Below are 23,247 nucleotides of genomic sequence, written 5' to 3'. Positions count from 1 at the left end.
GACCCTGCCGAAGCATTCTATAGCACTTATGGTTATGCCTGGAACCCCTATTGGTACCAATATCATCCTTAGTTTACTTATTATTTTTTTTTTATTTTGTAATTTGTAATTATTGATACATTTAATATTTTTGTTAATATTGTAATCATTTTTATAATTATCTAACTTTTATTCTTAGATTTTAATAATTTTTGAATGTGGGGTAATATACCAAACTTCAAAAATATGTATATATGTTTGCAGTTTATCTTATGTACACAACAGGGTAAAACAACGCATTTTCAAAGACTGGCATTAAGTTCAGCAAAAGCAACTAATTTTGACGACAAGATGCAAAATATATGTGAAATAACAACAAGACGGAATGAACAAATGATGTGCACCATTTATCATTCAGCAAACAAACGCCAATATATTTGGAAACTTTGGTAAAATTTAATCATTTTCACACTAATCACCCTCAATAATTTAAATTGTTACTGATTTCTTGCAAATGAGGGCATTGCAAGATCTTAAGTGTGGGAAGGGGTTAAATTCTTTCGGATTTTAAATTTTTTACTTTATACACTTGGTTACCATTAAAAATACTAGTAAAGCAGTAGTTGTATTAGAATCTAGTGCTCTCTGATAAAAAAAGAACAGCCCTAGTCTTATATACTGACTACCCAATTCTAGTAAACTTTTTCAATTAAATGAATTCAAATCATGTTTATACATATTTATGAACGATAAAACTAGGTTTTAACACCGAAATTATTGTTATCTCAGAAAGAACATAAATTAAGAAACAAACTAAAATGTCAAAATTCATTTAAAATGGAATAGAGGACGATAAAAAGAAAAATAAAAAGCCAAGTGTGGAAAAATTTACCAAGTTATTTTAAACATATGTCACATATATCTGTAACAAATAACTGAAAATACTTTTGCTTTGAACTAAACTAAACTGTTTTACCCGATGAAAGAAAAGAAGAGATGGATCTACACGATGAATCAATTCCATCATTAAAAGGAAGTAAAGTCTTCCGAAAAAGACACGCGCTTCTTGATTTAGGTCATGAAGTTGTCGTCCAGACCAGCTGTAGGTTGACGAAAAATCTAGAAAAGTCATCACTAAAATCAGCAGGAAATCCACGGACCTCAGCATTAAACAGGGTCGCCAAGTGGTCAGATTTATCCTAACCATGAGAAGGATTTATCTCGTACAATGGGGGGGCACCATGCAAATTAGCTGGATAAGACTAATGAATCAGATCCCCAGAAAGGATAATCTCCTTAAAGATTAAAAATCAGCTTTTAAGACTGATATTACTCAATCCTAGAGATTGACCTTAAAGATTGAGAATTACAAACTCATGGAATTCGATGATATCTAAACTCGAGCTTAAACGAGAAAATATTTTGATCAAAATTACAAACCGATTTGTTTTCTGAAAACCCTATTTTCAATGCGTTCATTACCATTGAACGTAAAATCCTAGGAATTCACCTGGAATTCATTAGGTCACCTGAACTAAATCGGGTGTCAACCGTAAGAACGGTGGTTGCATAGTGGTCAAAGACAGGACCTTGTGCCAAACCGACAAATTATAAGGGTGAGCTTTACTATTGCTCCTACCAAGGATAGTAATTGCGTCTGACACGTTATAGACCATAATTAAAAGCATGTCACGGGACATTGCCTTAACAGTTGCTTGTTCAACGCTTTCCTTTCAACCGGACGGTAGTTTGCCGAAAGGTAATATACGGAACAAGTAAACTGGACGTGTTGCTTTCCTAATACAAGGTTAGCAAGTGGGTGACACAAAACCGCAAGTTTTGAGCTAAAATTTTCAAATCTGAAACCCACCAACCCCACAAAAATATTTTGCAAACACCGGTAAAGGGTTATTCCGGAAAACTTATCTAGGGTAAAAACTAGATTTCAAAAGATCAAATGTTTTCATAAAGATCCAATTTCCTTAATGGATCTAAATTTTTATAGTCATGTGGGACTGTAAACCATATCGTTACTACCATTGTTTATACCGCCGTATAGAAATCACTGATGTACAAAGTGTGAAGAATAAAGAAGTGATTCTAGTATTTCAAGACAATATTGCTTGATGACAAGCAACGCTCAAGTGTGGGAATATTTGATAATGCTAAAAACGAACATATATTTCATAGCATTATTCCTCAACAAAGACAAGCTTTTAGTTGCAATTGTTCTATTTACAAGTGATATTCGTTTAAATAATAAAAGGTGAAGACAAAAGACAGATTCGACGAATTGAAGACGCAAACGACCAAAAAGCTCAAAAGTACAAAAGACAATCAAAAAGGTTTCAATTATTGATAAGAAACGTCTCGAAATTACAAGAGTACAAGATTCAAAACGCAAAGTACAAAATATAAAATTGTACGCAAGGACGTTCGAAAATCCGGAACCGGGACCAGAGTCAACTCTTAACGCTCGACGCAACGGACTAAAAATTACAAGTTAACTATGTATATAAATATAATATAATATATAATTAATTATATTAATTATATATATATTATATTTATATATATAAAACCGTCGGCAGAGAAAACTCCAAGGACTGAGCTGTAAATACTATCTCCGCGACTCGCGGAGTTTGAAGGGGATTTTGCCGCGAGTCGCGGAGCCCCAAAATTCAACTCTGGCTATAAAGCAAACCGAATTCTGATCAAATTTCATATTCTATTTTCTCTCTTCTCTATCTATACGATATATATATAAATATAATTTATATTTTAATTTTAATTTTAATTATAATTCTAATAATAAGGGTATGTTAGCGAATGTTGTAAGGGTGTAAGTCGAAATTCTGTCCGTGTAACGCTACGCTATTTTTAATCATTGTAAGTTATGTTCAACCTTTTTATATTAATGTCTCGTAGCTAAGTTATTATTATGCTTATTTAAAACGAAGTAATCATGATGTTGGGCTAATTACTAAAATTGGGTAATTGGGCTTTGTACCATAATTGGGGTTTGGACAAAAGAACGACACTTGTGGAAATTAGACTATGGGCTATTAATGGGCTTTATATTTGTTTAACTAAATGAAAGTTTGTTAATGTTAATATAAAGATTTACAATTGGGCGTCCCTATAAATTACCATATACACTCGATCGGACACGATGGGCGGGGTATTTATATGTACGAATAATCGTTCATTTAACCGGACACGGGAATGGATTAATAGCCACTAGAATAATTAAAACAGGGGTGAAATTACATTCAAGGGTAATTGGTGTAATTGTTAACAAAGTGGTAAAACCTTGGTTTACACGCAGTCGATAACCTGGTGTATTCATTAAACAAAGTATTAAAACCTTGTTACAATTCGAATCCCCAATTAGTTGGAATATTTAACTTCGGGTATAAGAATAATTTGATGAGGACACTCGCACTTTATATTTATGACTGATGGACTGTTATGGACAAAAACCAGACGGACATATTAAATAATCCAGGACAAAGGACAATGTAACAACCCAAACCAAACCACGACAATTCCCGTTAAATTTCACAACATAAAAAAAAAAAAATTTCTGGTGCAGTTCATTTGCGCGGCGCGCCAGGTGGGTGCGCGGCGCGCCAAACCACCTGGACAGCCCGCTGTCCCCGGAAGTCAATTTAACGAAAATGTTTGACTAGTTCCCGACATTTTTAGCCAAAACGCTTTTAACCATAAATTCATATATATAAAACTAGCACGTTTAATTAATAAAATTGAGTTTACGAAGTGGGTCCCACATTGACCCATTTTGCCACCTTAAGTACCGAAATACAACATTTGACCAAAAGACTTTTAATACAAACAAAGCCGAGCATGGCGATTGGGGATACACTACCCAATCCTAAACGATCCAAAAGCAAGTCACTAAAGCAACTATGCAAGTCTTCTAGTCCTCGCGCTTACCCGAGCCACCGTCCGCATCGTATCTATAAAAAGAGTCAACAACGAGAGGGTAAGCTAACGCTTAGTGAATGATAATATACTACATACATATATATGTATAAAATGAATACGCCACACAAAACAAATACCGCATACCGTAGCATCAAAGTATAAAGCATCTATACTAAGCATACCGTACCATCTCTAAGCATTAAGCTAAAGATACAACAACGAAATAAGTCCACCAACGACAAAGTGAACATCGCCAAATAGCTACACCCGGAGGGTTAGCTACAACACAACAACACATTAATATATATATGACAATATAAACGAACAAGGTTAACCCCTTAACCTCAAACACACGAACATTGGCCGAACAACCCGAGCCTTGTGAATTCGCACAACCCGAAATTCACTTCTCAACCATAAGATGACCGAACAACCCGAGTCATCATGAATCCGCACTACCCGAGATTCGTTACCTCCAATAAGGTGACCGAACAACCCGAGTCACCATGAATCCGCACTACCCGAGATTCATTTCACAATACTAAAACCCACGGTCACGGGATTATAAAATCCACCACACAACCATATCAACCCTTCGCCATTAGGGTTATAACAACCAAATCACAACCAAGTGTGATAACGTGCACACAAACGTGTACTTCGCCAAAGATGGTCAACCAAGACGCACAAACGTGCCAATTGGACTTATACACAAGTCCATCAAGTCCACCTATATGTGAAGTGAGCTCTATAACCGAGAATCACTTCACTCGACCCGCACCCATCCTACACATACATATGCACATAGGATATTATCACTCACCTTGAAGTCTTGAAGAAGCTTCCAAGTGAATCCGCAACTTGCCAATGGAAGATACCTATTCCATTATCACAATTACAACAATACAATTAGGATGGATTTATAAACCACCCAATTCGACCCTTAGTGCAAATTCGACCCAAATGCACTTCCAAGTACAAACCGCGCCCAAAACTAATCAATAATCACTAACACGAGTGAGAATGGTCCTAATACATCCATTAAACCCGAACACAAGTGCCAAACACGTGTCATACCCATTTTGACACCAAAACACATTTAACTTGGTTTAATACTTCAACTTAATCCATTTTAAGTTTACAAACCTCATTAAATCGCCAAATGGGTCATAATCACCACCAAACCCTAATTTGACCCAAAGTCACAACTAGTCAACCAAATTACCCTAAATGGGTTTCAACACTTCCATAATCACCTACTTAAGTGATTAAACTCAAATTAAAGTTCTAAACATGGCCAATTTGTTCACCAACCCAAAATCCACCAACAATTAACAATAAACCCGATTACTAGCATCACTAAACCCATTTCATCACATAAAAGGGTTTTACAACTAATTAACTCAAAACCCTAACTTGAATATCAAATTAAATAATTGAAATTCGGAGTTTGAGCTTACCAATACTATCACCGTGTAGCCGAGAACGAAAGGAACAACTTTAAAACCCGAGACTTTGAACGATTCGAGCTTCTTCTTCACCAAAACCTCCAATCTCTCTCTAAATATTTGGAAGGGATGAATGGACATGAAAAATGATCCAAAACTGATCCAAAGTAGCTAATATGGCACACAAATCCGGCCCCATGTGATTTTACCCTTTTACCCCTCATTTAATTTAAATAAAAACAAGGGAGTTCTGTCAGCAGCAATCGGCGCGGCGCGCCCCTACCCCGCGCGGCGCGCGGCCTCTCTGAAACAGATTCTTTTTCATTTTAAACTTTATATAAATAATCCGCGAAACCCAATCTCGAATGTCTTAATACACAAACAAGCAAGATAAATATTCGGGTCTTACAACTCTCCCCCACTTAAACTCGATCACGTCCTCGTGATCCTCATCACTTAACCACGTGGACCTCACCCTACGGTCCTCGACATAAGTCCCAATCCGACTTTCCTAGGAAATTCTTTCCAACGAATCGCCTTCCACAACTAAATCGTCACCCGCGATTTATCAAAACCACAATCCGAGCACTACAACCATGCTCCTTCCCTAACATCGGGAAAACTCAACCAATCTCGTACCGAGATATAACTCCCTTAGCGTACTATTACCGAGTACAACGCTAAAAGCAACCAAGTCTCAACCTAAGGTCAACAACCCGAAACGAAGAAACCGAACCAAACGAATCCTTACGGATATCACCTAATCATTAAACATCCCTTGTAGTGCGCAATACGACCAATACGCAACTACCGTAACAATACAAACCCACGGTTAGAAACCGATAGCGCCCAAAACGGCTATGGGAACACAAGTCCCAAGGTGTACGAAATCATCCATCGTCACACCCGTAACAAACATGTGAGCGAAACACGGCTATCGCATCACTAATCATACCACATGGTCCTCACGACCCCACCATCGACGCATAAAACGACCGATAGTTCCCACAACATGGTCCTCACGACCCCACCATTGGTGTATCAAACAACCAATAGATTACAACTTAACATGGCCGAAACAACCCGAGCCAAAACACATATGGAGGATGGTCGAAACAACCCGAACCTTTGTGAATTCGCACAACCCGAAATCCACCAACCCAATCCATATATCTCACAACGAAATGACCGCACAACCCGAGTCATCGTGAATACGCGCAAACCGATATTCACTACCACCGCCACATAGTATAACCGAGGATGGCCGTACAACCCGAGCCTTAGTGAATCTGAACCACCCGACATTCACTACCTCAAACTATGAGCCCAACCAATAGGGACAATCGTACTACCCGGAATATTGTGAATACGAACAACCCGATATTCACGTCCCACAACACAACTCTCTTGATGAAGTCAGCGGACCCCGAAGGTCATGCTCCACCAATCTCAATACCGGATGAAGTCAGCGGACCCGAAGAACATGCTTCACCGATCTCAACACCACGCTCATGACGAAGTCAGCGGACCCTAAAGATCATGCTCCATCAATCACGTACTCCCATGATGAAGTCAGCGGACCCTAAAGATCATGCTCCATCACGTAACCATACTATAATAAAGTCAGCGGACCCGAAAGTCATGCTTCATTAATCCACAATACTACGATGAAGTCAGCGGACCCCGAAGGTCATGCTTCATCAACCACATACCATAATCGAGCAAGAACCACCTATATCAAACATAGGTACCGAACAAGAATTCTCCAAAAGAGAACCCGACACACACCTTCCTTAACCGCAGGATTTCACCTTGCTCACCAAACACGACCATTATCTCTCAACGAGATTTACCACATTACCACCTCGGTGGTAGTTCCAATCTAAACCATAAGTACAATTTATCCGAAATCGTACTCTACCACAAATCGACCAAAACTAGGTCTCGACAAAGTGTCCGGATCTACCAAAAGCATCATCCGAAACATCACACTAAAACTTCCTCGTGCGGGAGTGCGACTCCCCCACTTGGAACCACGTTCCTATATCACAACTCGTACACCCGTACGATGCTACCAAAGGTAGACTTTACCAACAATTGGGTACACACGACCCATCACCACACCTTGCTCTAATCTTGAGCACGCGAAGGATTTCAATCAATCCTTAAACACTTCGAACGAAAAGTGTATCACGATTACACAAACCATACCCTCGCAATTATCCAATTGCTTTAGTTTGGCAAGTTTCACTTAGTCACTCATGTACCTAAGGGTTTCTCCCGGGACCCTAAGTACAATGTAACCACAACACAATCGGAGTCGACACCACGCTAGTAGGTATAAAAGAGGCACCTAATGTCGCGTCATAAAGACTCCATTACCAACATACGTCAAGATTTTAAACACTCGATCTCAAAGGTTCCAATCACCCGACGAACCCCATGGTTCATCACTTCAACACAGAAGCGAACACGCGCTTAACAATCGAACACCAAATCCATTTCCGTGGCTTGGTAGTAACATTTCCCAAATACTAAGGAATGCTTGGTTGCACCAAGTCTTACGCCCTTCGTCCCAAAAATCAAACATCGTCACAGGGTACTTCCATTAGGAACGTCACCCTTAACCATAACATGCAAATCACTATGCAATTAACAAGTCCGAACATAAACGCCACATAAATAAATATTCAAAGACATATTTATCAAAACGAAACGTACCTCAACGTCTCCTTGCGGCATTCGCCGCCGCCAACCCGGGACAATCCGGCTTGCGATGTCCCTCTTTATGACAATAGTAGCACATTCCGCCTTCACTTCTCGGCATCGTGCATTCCCACAACTTGTGACCCCTAACGCCACAATTGAAACATCTAGGCGCACGAGATTCCACCGCGCCCTTTACCACTTTACTCGTACTCGCACTCGGACCCTTAGTCCTCTTACTCGGAGCACCATAAGAAACAACCCTTCCCTCACTTGAAGGTTCGCCCTTTTTCGATCGCGTATAAGACTCGAAACCTCTAGCCACCGCAAATAACTCCGCAAACGACTTCGCGTAACCCTGGCTAATTTTGCTTTTCAAGTCATCGCTCAAAGTTCGATAGAAATCCTCCATCAACAAACGATCGTTCCCCAAATATTCCGGGCAAAAACGAGCCTTCGACATAAAAGTCGTCTTTAAAGTATTCAAGTCCATAGAACCCTGTTGCAAATTTCGCAACTCACAACGCAATTCCGATAAATCGGCTGAAGTTCGGAACTCCTCGAAGAATTCCTCCTTAAATTCATCCCATGATAACGCCATAAACGTCTCACCACCGACAAGATCAATCTTGCCATCCAACCAATCCTTCGCCCTACCTCGCAACAAACTAGTAGCGAGTCTCGTCTTTTTCTCGGGTAGGCATTCCATAGTACGAAAACACCCTTCGACATCCGAAACCCAAGTCGTACTCACCAAAGGATCCGGTTTCCCATCATACATAGGGGGTTTAGTCCTCATGAAGCTCTTAAGACAACGCTCCATTTCACCCCTATTTTGGAATTCGGAATACTTCCCATCCATTTCTTCTCGAAACGCTCTCATTTGCTCCGCAACGGCGGCCGCAACTCTAGCGTTAAATTCCGTGTCATTCGTCTCGGTCTCGTTTCGCGTCGTCATTCTAAAGAATGCAACACGATTAGTCCACGCACGTATAAAATGACACGCACAACACCCTCCCATCTTGCTAAACACTCGTCGTACATCACTTGTTAGACACGATTTGCACCCGTAATAAGGTCTGCAAGTTCTTATTACGCACGCACGCCGCATCGACTCGTTAGTACAACGACCGCCTCGCTCGATGCTATAAACAAACACAAACAAAATTCTACGCGATAGAAGCACACGCGAGAATTACACCACAACACAAATAATATATTAATAATATCCGCATTACTAATATAAACGTTAGTCGACCTATAAACAAGGCACTAACTAAACCCGTTCCTGACCCGTAATCCTACAAGTCCCGCAACAAATTACGCGCACACAAAAGTCTAAGTCTAGGCACTTATCTCAAGTCACCTAAATCCCTTAGACCATGCTCTGATACCACTTGTAACAACCCAAACCAAACCACGACAATTCCCGTTAAATTTCACAACATAAAAAAAAAAATTTCTGGTGCAGTTCATTTGCGCGGCGCGCCAGGTGGGTGCGCGGCGCGCCAAACCACCTGGACAGCCCGCTGTCCCCGGAAGTCAATTTAACGAAAATGTTTGACTAGTTCCCGACATTTTTAGCCAAAACGCTTTTAACCATAAATTCATATATATAAAACTAGCACGTTTAATTAATAAAATAAGAGTTTACGAAGTGGGTCCCACATTGACCCATTTTGCCACCTTAAGTACCGAAATACAACATTTGACCAAAAGACTTTTAATACAAACAAAGCCGAGCATGGCGATTGGGGATACACTACCCAATCCTAAACGATCCAAAAGCAAGTCACTAAAGCAACTATGCAAGTCTTCTAGTCCTCGCGCTTACCCGAGCCACCGTCCGCATCGTATCTATAAAAAGAGTCAACAACGAGAGGGTAAGCTAACGCTTAGTGAATGATAATATACTACATACATATATATGTATAAAATGAATACGCCACACAAAACAAATACCGCATACCGTAGCATCAAAGTATAAAGCATCTATACTAAGCATACCGTACCATCTCTAAGCATTAAGCTAAAGATACAACAACGAAATAAGTCCACCAACGACAAAGTGAACATCGCCAAATAGCTACACCCGGAGGGTTAGCTACAACACAACAACACATTAATATATATATGACAATATAAACGAACAAGGTTAACCCCTTAACCTCAAACACACGAACATTGGCCGAACAACCCGAGCCTTGTGAATTCGCACAACCCGAAATTCACTTCTCAACCATAAGATGACCGAACAACCCGAGTCATCATGAATCCGCACTACCCGAGATTCGTTACCTCCAATAAGGTGACCGAACAACCCGAGTCACCATGAATCCGCACTACCCGAGATTCATTTCACAATACTAAAACCCACGGTCACGGGATTATAAAATCCACCACACAACCATATCAACCCTTCGCCATTAGGGTTATAACAACCAAATCACAACCAAGTGTGATAACGTGCACACAAACGTGTACTTCGCCAAAGATGGTCAACCAAGACGCACAAACGTGCCAATTGGACTTATACACAAGTCCATCAAGTCCACCTATATGTGAAGTGAGCTCTATAACCGAGAATCACTTCACCCGACCCGCACCCATCCTACACATACATATGCACATAGGATATTATCACTCACCTTGAAGTCTTGAAGAAGCTTCCAAGTGAATCCGCAACTTGCCAATGGAAGATACCTATTCCATTATCACAATTACAACAATACAATTAGGATGGATTTATAAACCACCCAATTCGACCCTTAGTGCAAATTCGACCCAAATGCACTTCCAAGTACAAACCGCGCCCAAAACTAATCAATAATCACTAACACGAGTGAGAATGGTCCTAATACATCCATTAAACCCGAACACAAGTGCCAAACACGTGTCATACCCATTTTGACACCAAAACACATTTAACTTGGTTTAATACTTCAACTTAATCCATTTTAAGTTTACAAACCTCATTAAATCGCCAAATGGGTCATAATCACCACCAAACCCTAATTTGACCCAAAGTCACAACTAGTCAACCAAATTACCCTAAATGGGTTTCAACACTTCCATAATCACCTACTTAAGTGATTAAACTCAAATTAAAGTTCTAAACATGGCCAATTTGTTCACCAACCCAAAATCCACCAACAATTAACAATAAACCCGATTACTAGCATCACTAAACCCATTTCATCACATAAAAGGGTTTTACAACTAATTAACTCAAAACCCTAACTTGAATATCAAATTAAATAATTGAAATTCGGAGTTTGAGCTTACCAATACTATCACCGTGTAGCCGAGAACGAAAGGAACAACTTTAAAACCCGAGACTTTGAACGATTCGAGCTTCTTCTTCACCAAAACCTCCAATCTCTCTCTAAATATTTGGAAGGGATCAATGGACATGAAAAATGATCCAAAACTGATCCAAAGTAGCTAATATGTCACACAAATCCGGCCCCATGTGATTTTACCCTTTTACCCCTCATTTAATTTAAATAAAAACAAGGGAGTTCTGTCAGCAGCAATCGGCGCGGCGCGCCCCTACCCCGCGCGGCGCGCGGCCTCTCTGAAACAGATTCTTTTTCATTTTAAACTTTATATAAATAATCCGCGAAACCCAATCTCGAATGTCTTAATACACAAACAAGCAAGATAAATATTCGGGTCTTACAGACAATTAACCCATGGGCATAAAACTAAAATCAACACGTCAAACATCATGATTACGGAAGTTTAAATAAGCATAATTCTTTTATTTCATATTTAATTTCCTTTATTTTATATTTAATTGCACTTCTAATTATCGTACTTTTTAATTATCGCAAATTTTATTTTATCGCATTTTTATTATTCGCAATTTCATTATCGTTATTTACTTTACGCTTTAATTTAAAGTCTTGTATTTATTTTATATTTTACATTAGGTTTTAACTGCGACTAAAGTCTTAAAATCGACAAACCGGTCATTAAACGGTAAAAACCCCCCTTTATAATAATAATATTACTTATATATATATTTGTATTTTTATAAAAGTAAACTAATATAGCGTTGAGCTTTGTTTAAAGATTTCCCTGTGGAACGAACCGGACTTACTAAAAACTACACTACTGTACGATTAGGTACACTGCCTATAAGTGTTGTAGCAAGGTTTAAGTATATCCATTCTATAAATAAATAAATATCTTGTGTAAAATTGTATCGTATTTAATAGTTTTTCCTAGTAAAATATAAACTATTTTATATACACCTCGTACGACATCAGTTACACCATGAAATTTTTATATATTAACATATTCATAAGAAATATCATTTTTCCAGAATATAAACTTCCAATTCAAAGTTTAAGATGGTTTTTAATTATCCAACCCAAAACAGCCCCCGGTTGCACTCCAACGATGTAGATTCACTTTTAAGGTGTTCTTTGTAAAATCAAGTTGTATCTTGTTAAGTTAGCATATTATTATGATATATTACAGGTCTTGAAGTGTTTTAAAAGTCAAGTTAGAAGGATCTATTTAGTTTGCAAACAAGTTTGAAATCATTCAAACTATGTTCTTGTTGTTATGATTTGCATATTCTTAATAAGATAGTTATAATTGAACAAGATGATGAACAAAGGTTATACCTCAAGTATGATGAAGAAAGTTACTGAATAAACAAGATATGAACTTGTTCTTGATGACTTGGAAGATTAAGAAGTGAAATCATGAAAAGAAACAAAGGTTGTAAGTAAGTTTATATCTTGATTTAAGATAAATAACTTACATGAATTGAATCAAAGTTTAAACATAGTTTTACCTTGATTATGAAGCTAAAAGATAGTGAAAATGCTTGGAGATGATCAAGTATAATGTTAGGAGTATTTTGAGAGAGAATTTGAAGTGTAAGTATGAGAAAATGGAATGGAAAAATGGGGTGAAATCATAAAAAACGAATTTACTTGTTATATAGAAAAAAAATCCTTAAGTTTGTTTTTTTAGCTCATTAGTCATACAAGTTGATAAATAATGGTTCCACATATTTTTGACTCTAAGATGGCTACTAAGAATGAATGATTAAAGGTGTATATACCAACAGTAAATACATCTAGAAGCTGCGTACAATACGGTTACATATACCCTAGGTATACGTGTAAAAATCTTGAGAAAACGGAAAGAGAATTCAAATATAACTATCTTTTGTGAATATACTTATATTGTTTTATGTATTTAAGCCCTTTAAAAGTAATTAAATACGTATTTATATGATACTTGTATAAGCATTATAGGTTATAGGTATATATATCAAAGAACGTTACGTATAGTTACCGTTTTGAAAACTTTAGTTAGTAGTCTCAAAGTATACTTATAACTCATTGTTATTAGTACACAATGATATGTTAAACCATCCTTAGATCATGTTAAATATGTATAAATACGTATATGTACACAATCGTATAATTATCGTATGTTATATAGTTCGTGATATCATCGGTCAAATTGGACGGTCAAACGTTGTGTAAAACTCTTTTCAAAAACACAAGACTCAACGATTTGGATTGCTTATCATGTTGGTAATGTTTAATTTATGTAAATATTAATCTCATATGTATAAAACGATCTGAAAAATCCGGGTCGTTACAGTTTTGATCTTTTAAGAAAGTAAACCTTAAGTTTACAAACATGAATACAAGTATGATTTTAAAACTCATGAACTTTAAATCTTTTAAAACATTAAGTGTAGAACCATAAACTAGAAAGATTAGGTTCTTGTTCTTGGTTCTTCATCAAAAAATAAAATAAAAAGATGGAAGTAACCAAGATTAGATGAAGATACAAGTTAGAAAACTTTATCTTTAACAACAACAAAAACTAGTAAGTAAACATTAAACAAGAACAAGTAACGAAACTAGTAATATGATGATGAATGTGGCGGTTTTTAAGAGAGAAAAAGAAGAGAAAAACTAGAACATGTTACTTTCAAGTTGAGAGAAAAATGAGAGAAAGTAAAGTAGTAAAATGGAGTGTGTGTAAAAGTGAAGTAAAATGCTAGTAATATGTAACAAAAATTGGAAATAAAACTTCCCTCCCATCCTTTCAAAACCTACGGTTTTCTTGGCCAAAGAGGAAGGGTCAAATGCTTGCTTTCAAACATGGGAGAATGGTGTATGCTTAGAATGGTATTAAAGCAAATTGGTATGGGAAAGTGGTGTAAGTGTGCATGTAACAAGATTCCTCATGAACTAGTTACTCCTTGATTAAGCTTAATAAGTCATTAACATAATCTTGGGCTCCTAATAGTCCATCAAGAGAAGTAGGGTGGGCTTCCAAGTCCATTAACATGAATCCATTAATAAAAGCCCAAGTCTAAGTATGTAACAATTAATTAAATAAAGCCCATGTAATTAACCACATGCATTAGTTAATTAAAATGATTAATAATAATTAATCATGAATGTAAATAATATTCGAAAATATTATTCGTGAAAAGTACGTGTGTCACAAAGACGAGTCGGGACATGCAAAGTCAAATACGATAACAAGTAAATGTATAAAAATACATTCATTAAAACGCATGTATTAATAATAATTATTAATGAATAAACGTTGGAAAATTCCGGGTTGTTACAGACCTGGAATGCTACCGCGCTTAAAAAATGCTACATGTAATATAGAAAATAGGAGACTTGATCAATCAACTACTTTGTCTAGACTTACATGTAATTACTAAAAAAACGCGCCTTTGTAGGTCGACCGTGTACTGCACTATTGTAAACTCGTTTTTCGATTATATTAAAGCATTAAGTCATTTTCAGTTAAGATTTCATGTGTCTCTCAGAGCTGAATAACTTTATGATTTGAACTACACGCGCACAGTAAAATACTAGCGCGTTCCTGCCTACTTGAGGGATGACTTTCCCTAGCTCCCGCGCGGCAGAAGCTTGTTTGGCGACAGACTAGACTTATTACCGGAGAGCGATAGTCATTGGGTTGACCTAGTTCCACCTGAGCAGACCTAGGGATCTGCAAGTCATGACTCTAAACAAAAAAGCGTTGGTCACCACTACAGAGGGAGAAGAAGAGAACCCGAGGTACTCGGCAAAAGAAATCGCTGTCAACAAAGGGATAAGAGCGTTAGGGAAGATAAAGAATAACAGAGGGTAAAAAGTTTGCATACCTTGCAAATGACGACTGAAGTGAGGGTAGTAGTTGGGATCCGGCCAATGTTTGGATATCCCTCCAGCATACAATACGTTATTGCTATACGCGCGTAAGGGAAGTGCGCGACCTATACACTTATCCACCATCGACCTCTCGCTTGAACTCAAGGGAGGCGCCGCGTTTAAACTATCATCAAAATTATATTGCCAAGCACTCGCATTCGAGAACTCCAACGGAATGAAGGTATCGTCCACAAAGAAGTAGCGCTCTTTCCAGTCGCGCGAAATCTCATCCAAGGGAGCGCCGGTAAAGCAAACATTGTCACCAAAAGAGAACCAACCTATATCGAGCTGCTCAAACGAAAAAATATTCTTGAACAGATTCACGGTAGGAATAAAGTCGTGCGCCCTGCACCACATCTGAAAAACAACAAGACGATAGGGTCTATCGGGATCCAACTGTCCCACGCCAATAATGAAATGGGAAAGTATATGCAAGATGAAGTTCGTGGGCGGAATGCGCATATTCCCCCGCTCGAAAACCACACTATAAATGGCCACCTTTTCGCTAGGAGCGCGGTTGGCCCGGTCTAAGCGACCAGGAACTGTGGGCGATAAAGACTTCATAGGAGGATAGCGCTTGGAGACATGTGCTACATATTCGGCGGTAATGGAGGAAGGAACAGAACCAACGTTAGAAAAATCAACGCGGAAAGCCATGGTAGAGAGAGGAGAGTGAAAAGTAAAAAGTGAGTGAAGAAAGTTCTATTTATAGGAGGGGAAGAGACGGCCATAATGGATCTTGACCGTACACGTGTCAAAAGAGAATTTAAGGCAAACATGACAGGTGATGTGACGGCTGTCACGTCACACCTGTCACGAGATTAGTAATAATTGAGTTTGACACCAAGCGCAATTCTTGCGCATAATATCGAACTGGGGGGACTTAATGATACGCATACCCGATTGGCTGGTGTTGCGCATCACACTTGCACCATGCGCATACCCTCCGCGCTATTTGAGCTCTTGGCGCAAGTAAATGTGCGCTATGGGCGCCAGTTGGATGATGGCGCGCTGGAAGAAGATGACGTGTCTTGTACTTATCCCCGGCCTCTGTACGAAAGGCCGACATGCAGGAAAAAAGGTAGTAGTACTGTTCCCTGGTCCCCTCCACTAGGTTACCAGGCAGTACAAGCAAAAGTAACGTAGAACACGTGGCTCCAATGAACGAACAACACTGTAGCTATAAATAACGGACTCGAATCACAAGGTTGGGGGCTGGTTCTTTTCAGAAAATTACACACATACTATTTTTAGTATATTCGTACGGATCAGGCGCGCTATCTATACCGCGCCACTCTCACCCGCGCTACCGGACTCATAGCATTGCACTAGACATCCTTGATACACATGTGACGTTCCTCGAACATAAATCCTACCCTATATCGCGAGCTATCAAGGACCGGACTACCCGCTGATGGTGGGTCTGATGTTTAACCACCCCTGTTGAGATCATCATCTCGCAAGGGGTTATTCACGGTACTCCGGATCGGAGAGTTAAACTCAATTGACCCTTAAATCCCCCCTTATTGATGTCAAGCATGGACCGAACCCGACCCGATTATTCTATGCTTGATCAGCACCTAAACCATTGAAGATTCAATTTTAGACTTAACGGAAAAATTTAACGAGTGTTAAGTCAAGAGACCAACCACGTAAAGAAACCCAAATAGTAACCGGTAACTGGATGCAAGGGTGACATGATGCATACAATAGGAGAAAATACAAAGTTGAATGCATATAATAGGACTTTCGAAAATTGAATGCATACAATATAATTTTGATAAAAGTTTATGCATTTTGGTGCTATTTTTCCTTTTAAAATCCTTTATTACATGATGACTGAAGGACTTCTAAGAATATGGAGCACGGTGTTTTCACTTGGCTTGTACAGACAAAAATACCCTTCCTCATTAATAAAGGCATAAACCTCCTTCACTTCGTTTTCTCAAAACCCTAACGCAGCCTCTTCTTATATCTTCTTCAATCACTGGTATCAATCGTTGTTTCTCTTCAATAACAGGTAAAAATTCGACCATATATTCATTGTAATCCATCTTCAGTTTGCTGTAATTTTTCTTCTATTTTACTTACGATTTTGCTTCTACTTTGAATTTAGGGCAAAGTTTTTATTCGCTAATTGTGACATACACTCTGCTTGAATTTTAGTGCGATTTGTTAATCCGATTTTATTCTGTTCATGATAGTTTAGTTTGTATGTTTCCTTTATATACAATGAATGATGAATGATTACGATTACTTGTGCTTGTATTCCTCATTAATAGTCCATATAAGCAACATTAGGAACCTGCAAAATTAACCATCTCTTAATCCAAATATAATAATAATAATTAATAATCATAATTATAAAAATATAAGCAAGGTAAACTGATTTGTTTAGTGGAAGTTTGGGAATTGATCTGTTTAGTGGAGTTGGCTGCATAAAATGCAGTTTACCTTCACATATATGTATTTTGTCAAGTTCTTCGGCCAAATTCGGATGCATGAATTTTTGACGTTCTTGTATGAATTGTAGCACACACGTTGTGTTGTTTGCTTTAGATGGCTTCAAAGAAAGTCCGTTAACAAAACTATATAAAGTCCGGACTAAATCAATTTACAAAGTATTGGTGTTATAACAATGTGCTGGTTCTGCATTTTGTATGTATGATTTGTTTGTTTGTATACTGATGTTTTTTTGTATTTGTACATAATATTTCTTTTCATTGCATTTAACATTTCCTTACAAATGACTTGCCGTTTCTGCTCTACTTTCATGATAAATTGGATTTGTATTGTATTTGTATTGTATGTATTTATATTGAACTGCCTTATATGTTTGTTTTTCATGAATTGCCATTTCTGTAGTCGAGTTGTAACATGCGTTTGTGGATGCTTGTAGGAGGATATGGAACTGAAAACTTGGTTCGACCTGTTGCTAATGCAGAAGATGAGGAAGATGCTAGTAAGAAGGAGATGATGATAAATGTGGGGAAGTTTAAGCCCCACAAAAGCGAAAGAGGACCTCCACGGATGAATCTGATGATGACGTTGGTGCCGATGATGGTGCCATGGATGGTGGTGATCCCGATGATGACGCTGATGATGATGAGGATGATGAAAGACCATTAAAGAGATAGTAAAAGATTAGCAGGAATGGTTAGTGGATCGTCTTCTGCTCTACCAATGTTTTTTGTGTTACTTTCCATGGAGTAGTTATATACTTATATCTATCAAGGTTTCCTTTTGCATTCATATTGGTCACTCTAGAAACAAAAAAGTACAATACTTTTGGTTCTTACAATTTTGCAAGTTTGAAGTTTTAGACGTTTTAGAGATACCAACATTTGCGGTTTGTTCATAGATCATCTTATTGAGATTCCTACATTCTGTTATCAAGTTATATATACTACATTTTGTGATGTAAAAACATTTTTATATTTTAAATTTTGATAAGAATGACTATTTTCACTATGTTTAAATATATATTTTTCTTTTTCTTTTTTTTATTGACAAAGAAACGAAAACTTTATAACCAATCTAAATCTCGAAAAGAGACAAGATAACAAGAATACACCGGGCAACCAAAGACCGCGGCTCGAACGCAGAAAACAGGGGCATACAAAGAAAATGACCAACCGTTATCTAACGCCGAGCCTCGTAAACAGACCTAAACAAGAAAAGAAACATGACTAACAAACAACCTAAAGGAACCAACCACACTAACCAACCTACCAAACTCTACAAGAAATGACCGATTAGCCACCATTGTTATTGTTGTTGACATCGCCTTCTACATTAGCCTTGAAGGTAAAAGTCGACTCGATCCCTAACTATTCACCATTGGAGCATTGAGAATTTAACCCTCCGTTCCTGAACTCATCAAAAAAAACCTCCTACACATCCCGACACCGCTCCTATGTAACTTCACTTAACCTCCTTATCATCTCTAGCGTCCATGGACTTCCTTTGAATCGTGAGTCCTACCTCATCATCATCACTACAATCCTTCCTCATCATCACTACAATCCTGTAAACAAAACGCCTTATCATTGTCGTTCTTTTTCTCGCCTTTGTCTTTCATCTAGAGATGGCAATGGATCGGATATGGATCAGATGACGTTATATCCACATCCACATCCATTTAATTTTTGCTCATCCATATCCATATTCATATCCATTTAATTTCAGTTCATCCGTCCATATCCATATCCGATGGATTAAGCGGGTCAATGGATATCCGTTGGATATCAAATGAAATGCTAATCTAACAATGATTTTATCAATTTAATATAGATTATAACAAATGTAAATATTTAATCTTTATGTTTTTGATTTGTTACACATGTTTTTATTGTAATTTGTCGCCGATTGTGAAATTAATTGAGCAAAATACGTTATAATATAAGTAAATATACGTTTAAATTAATCTAAATATGTAACTTTCAATATTGTTAGCGACAGTTTAATAATTGTGACTATTACAAAACTCATATTTTTGTTAATAATTTAATAATTTATAGGTTATATGTATATGTATATCAATATGTAGATGTATATGCATATATTTTTGTACATATAAATAGGGGTGTGCATGGTATGGGAAAAAACCGAAAAAACCGAAGACCGGACCAAACCGGATCGGAACCGAACCGGACAGAAGAGTTTCGGTATGGTCCATGGTCCTTAAATTTCATATTTTTCGGTTCTCGGTATGGGACGGACCGAACCCGAAAATACGGGAAACGGACCGGACCGAAATATTTACATTTTACCTATCTATGATTTAACAAATAGTCTCTTGTTATAATTTAATAAAAGAACTACAAAATACAATTATACTTATTTATGAAATATTAGTAAAAGAGAGGATAAGTGTGTATTTCATATAATTCTATGAAAATGGTTCATTTTACAATGCTAATACATGAGGTATTTATACTACAAAATTGGCATCCATTTTATGACTTCTTGTACATGTATATATTATTATAAAGCCATCCATTTATGACTTCTTGTACATATACATATATATACATATATGTATATATTATTATAACACTCCCCCTTGGATGTCAATTTTTGTTTTGTTGGAGATAAACTACAATTTACTGCCTCGTTAAAAACCTTGGCCAAAGAAAAACCCAGTGGGATAAAAACTTTAGCTAAGGGAAAAAGAGTGCAGCATATAGTTGACTCCCCCTCAAGTAGACATTGCTGAGCTGTTACATCTTTTGAACATGCCTCATGCCAATATTATGAACATGTGTTCTGAAAACAGTAGTTGACAGTGTTTTGGTATAAAGATCTGCATAATTGTTGATTGAACGTATCTCATTTTAATCTGGTTGTCTTTTATAAGATCTTGAGTATATGAGAAGAATCTAGGAGGTATGTGTTTTGTTCAGTCACTTTTGATATATTCTTCTTTCATCTGTGCTATGCAAGCTGCATTATCTTCATAGATAGTTGTTGAACTTTTATCGCGTTCTAGTCCACAAGAATCAATAACGAGTTGTGTCATTGATCTTAACCAACAACATTCCCGAGTGGCTTCATGTAATGCAATCACTTCGGCATAATTTGATGATGTTGCAACAAGTGTTTGTTTTTGAGAACGCCATGATTTTGTGGTACTTCCATTTAGGAATACATATCGAGTTTGAGATTTATCTTTATGAGGATTTGACGAATGACCTGCATATACATAATCAACCAATTCTTGTTTTGAAGCGTTAGAATAAAATAGTTTTAAATCGGCAGTTCCTCAAGGGTATCAAAATAAGTGTTTGATCCCGTTCCATTGTCATTTGGTAGAGGTTGAGATGAATCTTGCCAACAAATTAACTGCAAGAGAAATGTCAGGTCTTGTACAATTTATAAGATACATAAGAACCTCAATTGCACTAAAATATGGAACTTCCGATCTGTTAAGATTTTCAAGATCTTCGCAGGGATGAAATAGATCAGTGTCAATATTGAGTGATCTAACAACAATGAGTTTGTCTTTAAAAAAAATGTTTTAAAAACTTTTCGGTATAAGTGGTTTAATGTACAAGTTAACCATTAGGCATATGTTCAATTTGCAATCCAAGGTAATACTTGGTTTTTTCAAGATCTTTCATTTCAAAATAATTCTTTAGAAGTTGAATGATTTCATAGATCTCTTTATTTGTTCATATGATGTTAAGAACATTGACATAAATAACTACGATATATATCCGATCATTGTTTTTCATAATAAAAACACATGTGCAAATAAGTTTATATGTATACACTTTTCTTATCAAGTAATCACTTAATCAGTTATACCACATACGTCCCAATTGTATAAACCCACTTAGAAATCTTTGTGATTTAATGGAATATATTCCCTTGGGTTTTACATTAGATGCTTATGATACCTTAACCCTTTAGGTATATTCATATATATCACTATTAAGTGATCCATACAGATAAGTAGTAACAACATTCATGAGATGCATTTAAATAACTACCAGGTTGATTAAGTATCTAATAAGTAATTGTATCCATTACAGGAGGATAATTTTTCCTCCTAATTCATTTCTGGTCTTTGTGGGAAATATTGAGTTACAATTCTAGTTTTGCCTTGTAACTTCATTTGCACATTTCTTTTCGGATAAAAATTCATTTGTATCCCATACGTTTCACATCTTTAAAAGTGATAACGATTGATCCGAAAACTTTTCTTTTATCGAGCGATTCTAATTCAGCTCTTATTGCTCCTTTCCATTGAGCTCAATCATGTCCATTTTGTATATTCAATGACAGATTTTAGTTCCAGATCATCATCTTTATTCATGATGTCATTGTAACATTATATGAAAATATCTCATAGAGATTTTAGTTTCATTTCGGTTCCATAATATTGCATAATTTATCGCAATTTTAGTATTTACATTTATCAATATCCTCTGCAGAAGGAATATTGATTTGTGGTTCTTCTTGAACACTTTCTCTTACCTCATTATCAGCTGATTTTCTTTTTCGAGGATTTTTATCTTCGGAACCAATTGATCTTCCACGTTTGATGCGTGGCAAAGACTCAACAGTGACATTATTGCCAGCTTTTGGAATTTCAGTTCGAGCTGGAGCATTTATCGCTGGTATATATGATTTAGTCACTTTTTTATATCTGTAAATGCATAAAGTAATTAATTTGCAAGTTCTTGCATATGCATTATTTTTGAACTTTCGTTTCACATTCTTTTGTGCGAGTTCAATATACCTTAATTGATGTTCACATCATGAAGCATCATTTATTTTTTATTTTTATTTCTCCCCCTAATCTAGGGAACAATGTTTTATTAAAATGACAATCAGCAAAACGTGCTGTAAAAACATCACCCATCATGGGTTCAATATATCTTATGATTGAAGATGTTTTATATCCAAAATATATTATCATCTTTCTTTGAAGAACCATTTTATTGTGTTGTGGTGATACAATTGGAACATACACTGCACAACCAATGTTTTAAGGTAGAAAATATTTGGCTCTTGGCCAAAATCAAGTATTAAGTGAAAATATTTACGACTTCCACATGGTATAATGCGAATTAATGTCGCAGCATGTAAATTTACATGTCCACATATAAATATTGAGAGATTTGTACTCATTATCAATTGTCTAGTTATTAGCTGTAAGCGTTTATCTATTGATTCAGCTAAACCAATTTTGTGTATGCACATGAGCAACTGGATGTTCAACAACAATCCCTGTAGATATATAATGATCATTAAATGCTTGAGATGTTAACTCACCAGCATTATCAAGTCTCATCCTTTTAATGGTGTAATCAGAATAATGTGTTCTCAATTTAATAATTTGTGCAAGAAACTTTGCAAATGCCATATTATGGCTTGATAACACACAAACATGAGACCATCCGCTAGATGCGTCTATTAGAACCATGAAATATCAAAATGGTCCA

Source organism: Rutidosis leptorrhynchoides, chromosome 5 (genome assembly GCF_046630445.1).
Source record: "Rutidosis leptorrhynchoides isolate AG116_Rl617_1_P2 chromosome 5, CSIRO_AGI_Rlap_v1, whole genome shotgun sequence".
NCBI classification, from domain to species: domain Eukaryota; kingdom Viridiplantae; phylum Streptophyta; class Magnoliopsida; order Asterales; family Asteraceae; genus Rutidosis; species Rutidosis leptorrhynchoides.
The sequence above is the reverse complement of the archived record's forward strand: the minus strand, read 5'-3'. Positions refer to the sequence as shown.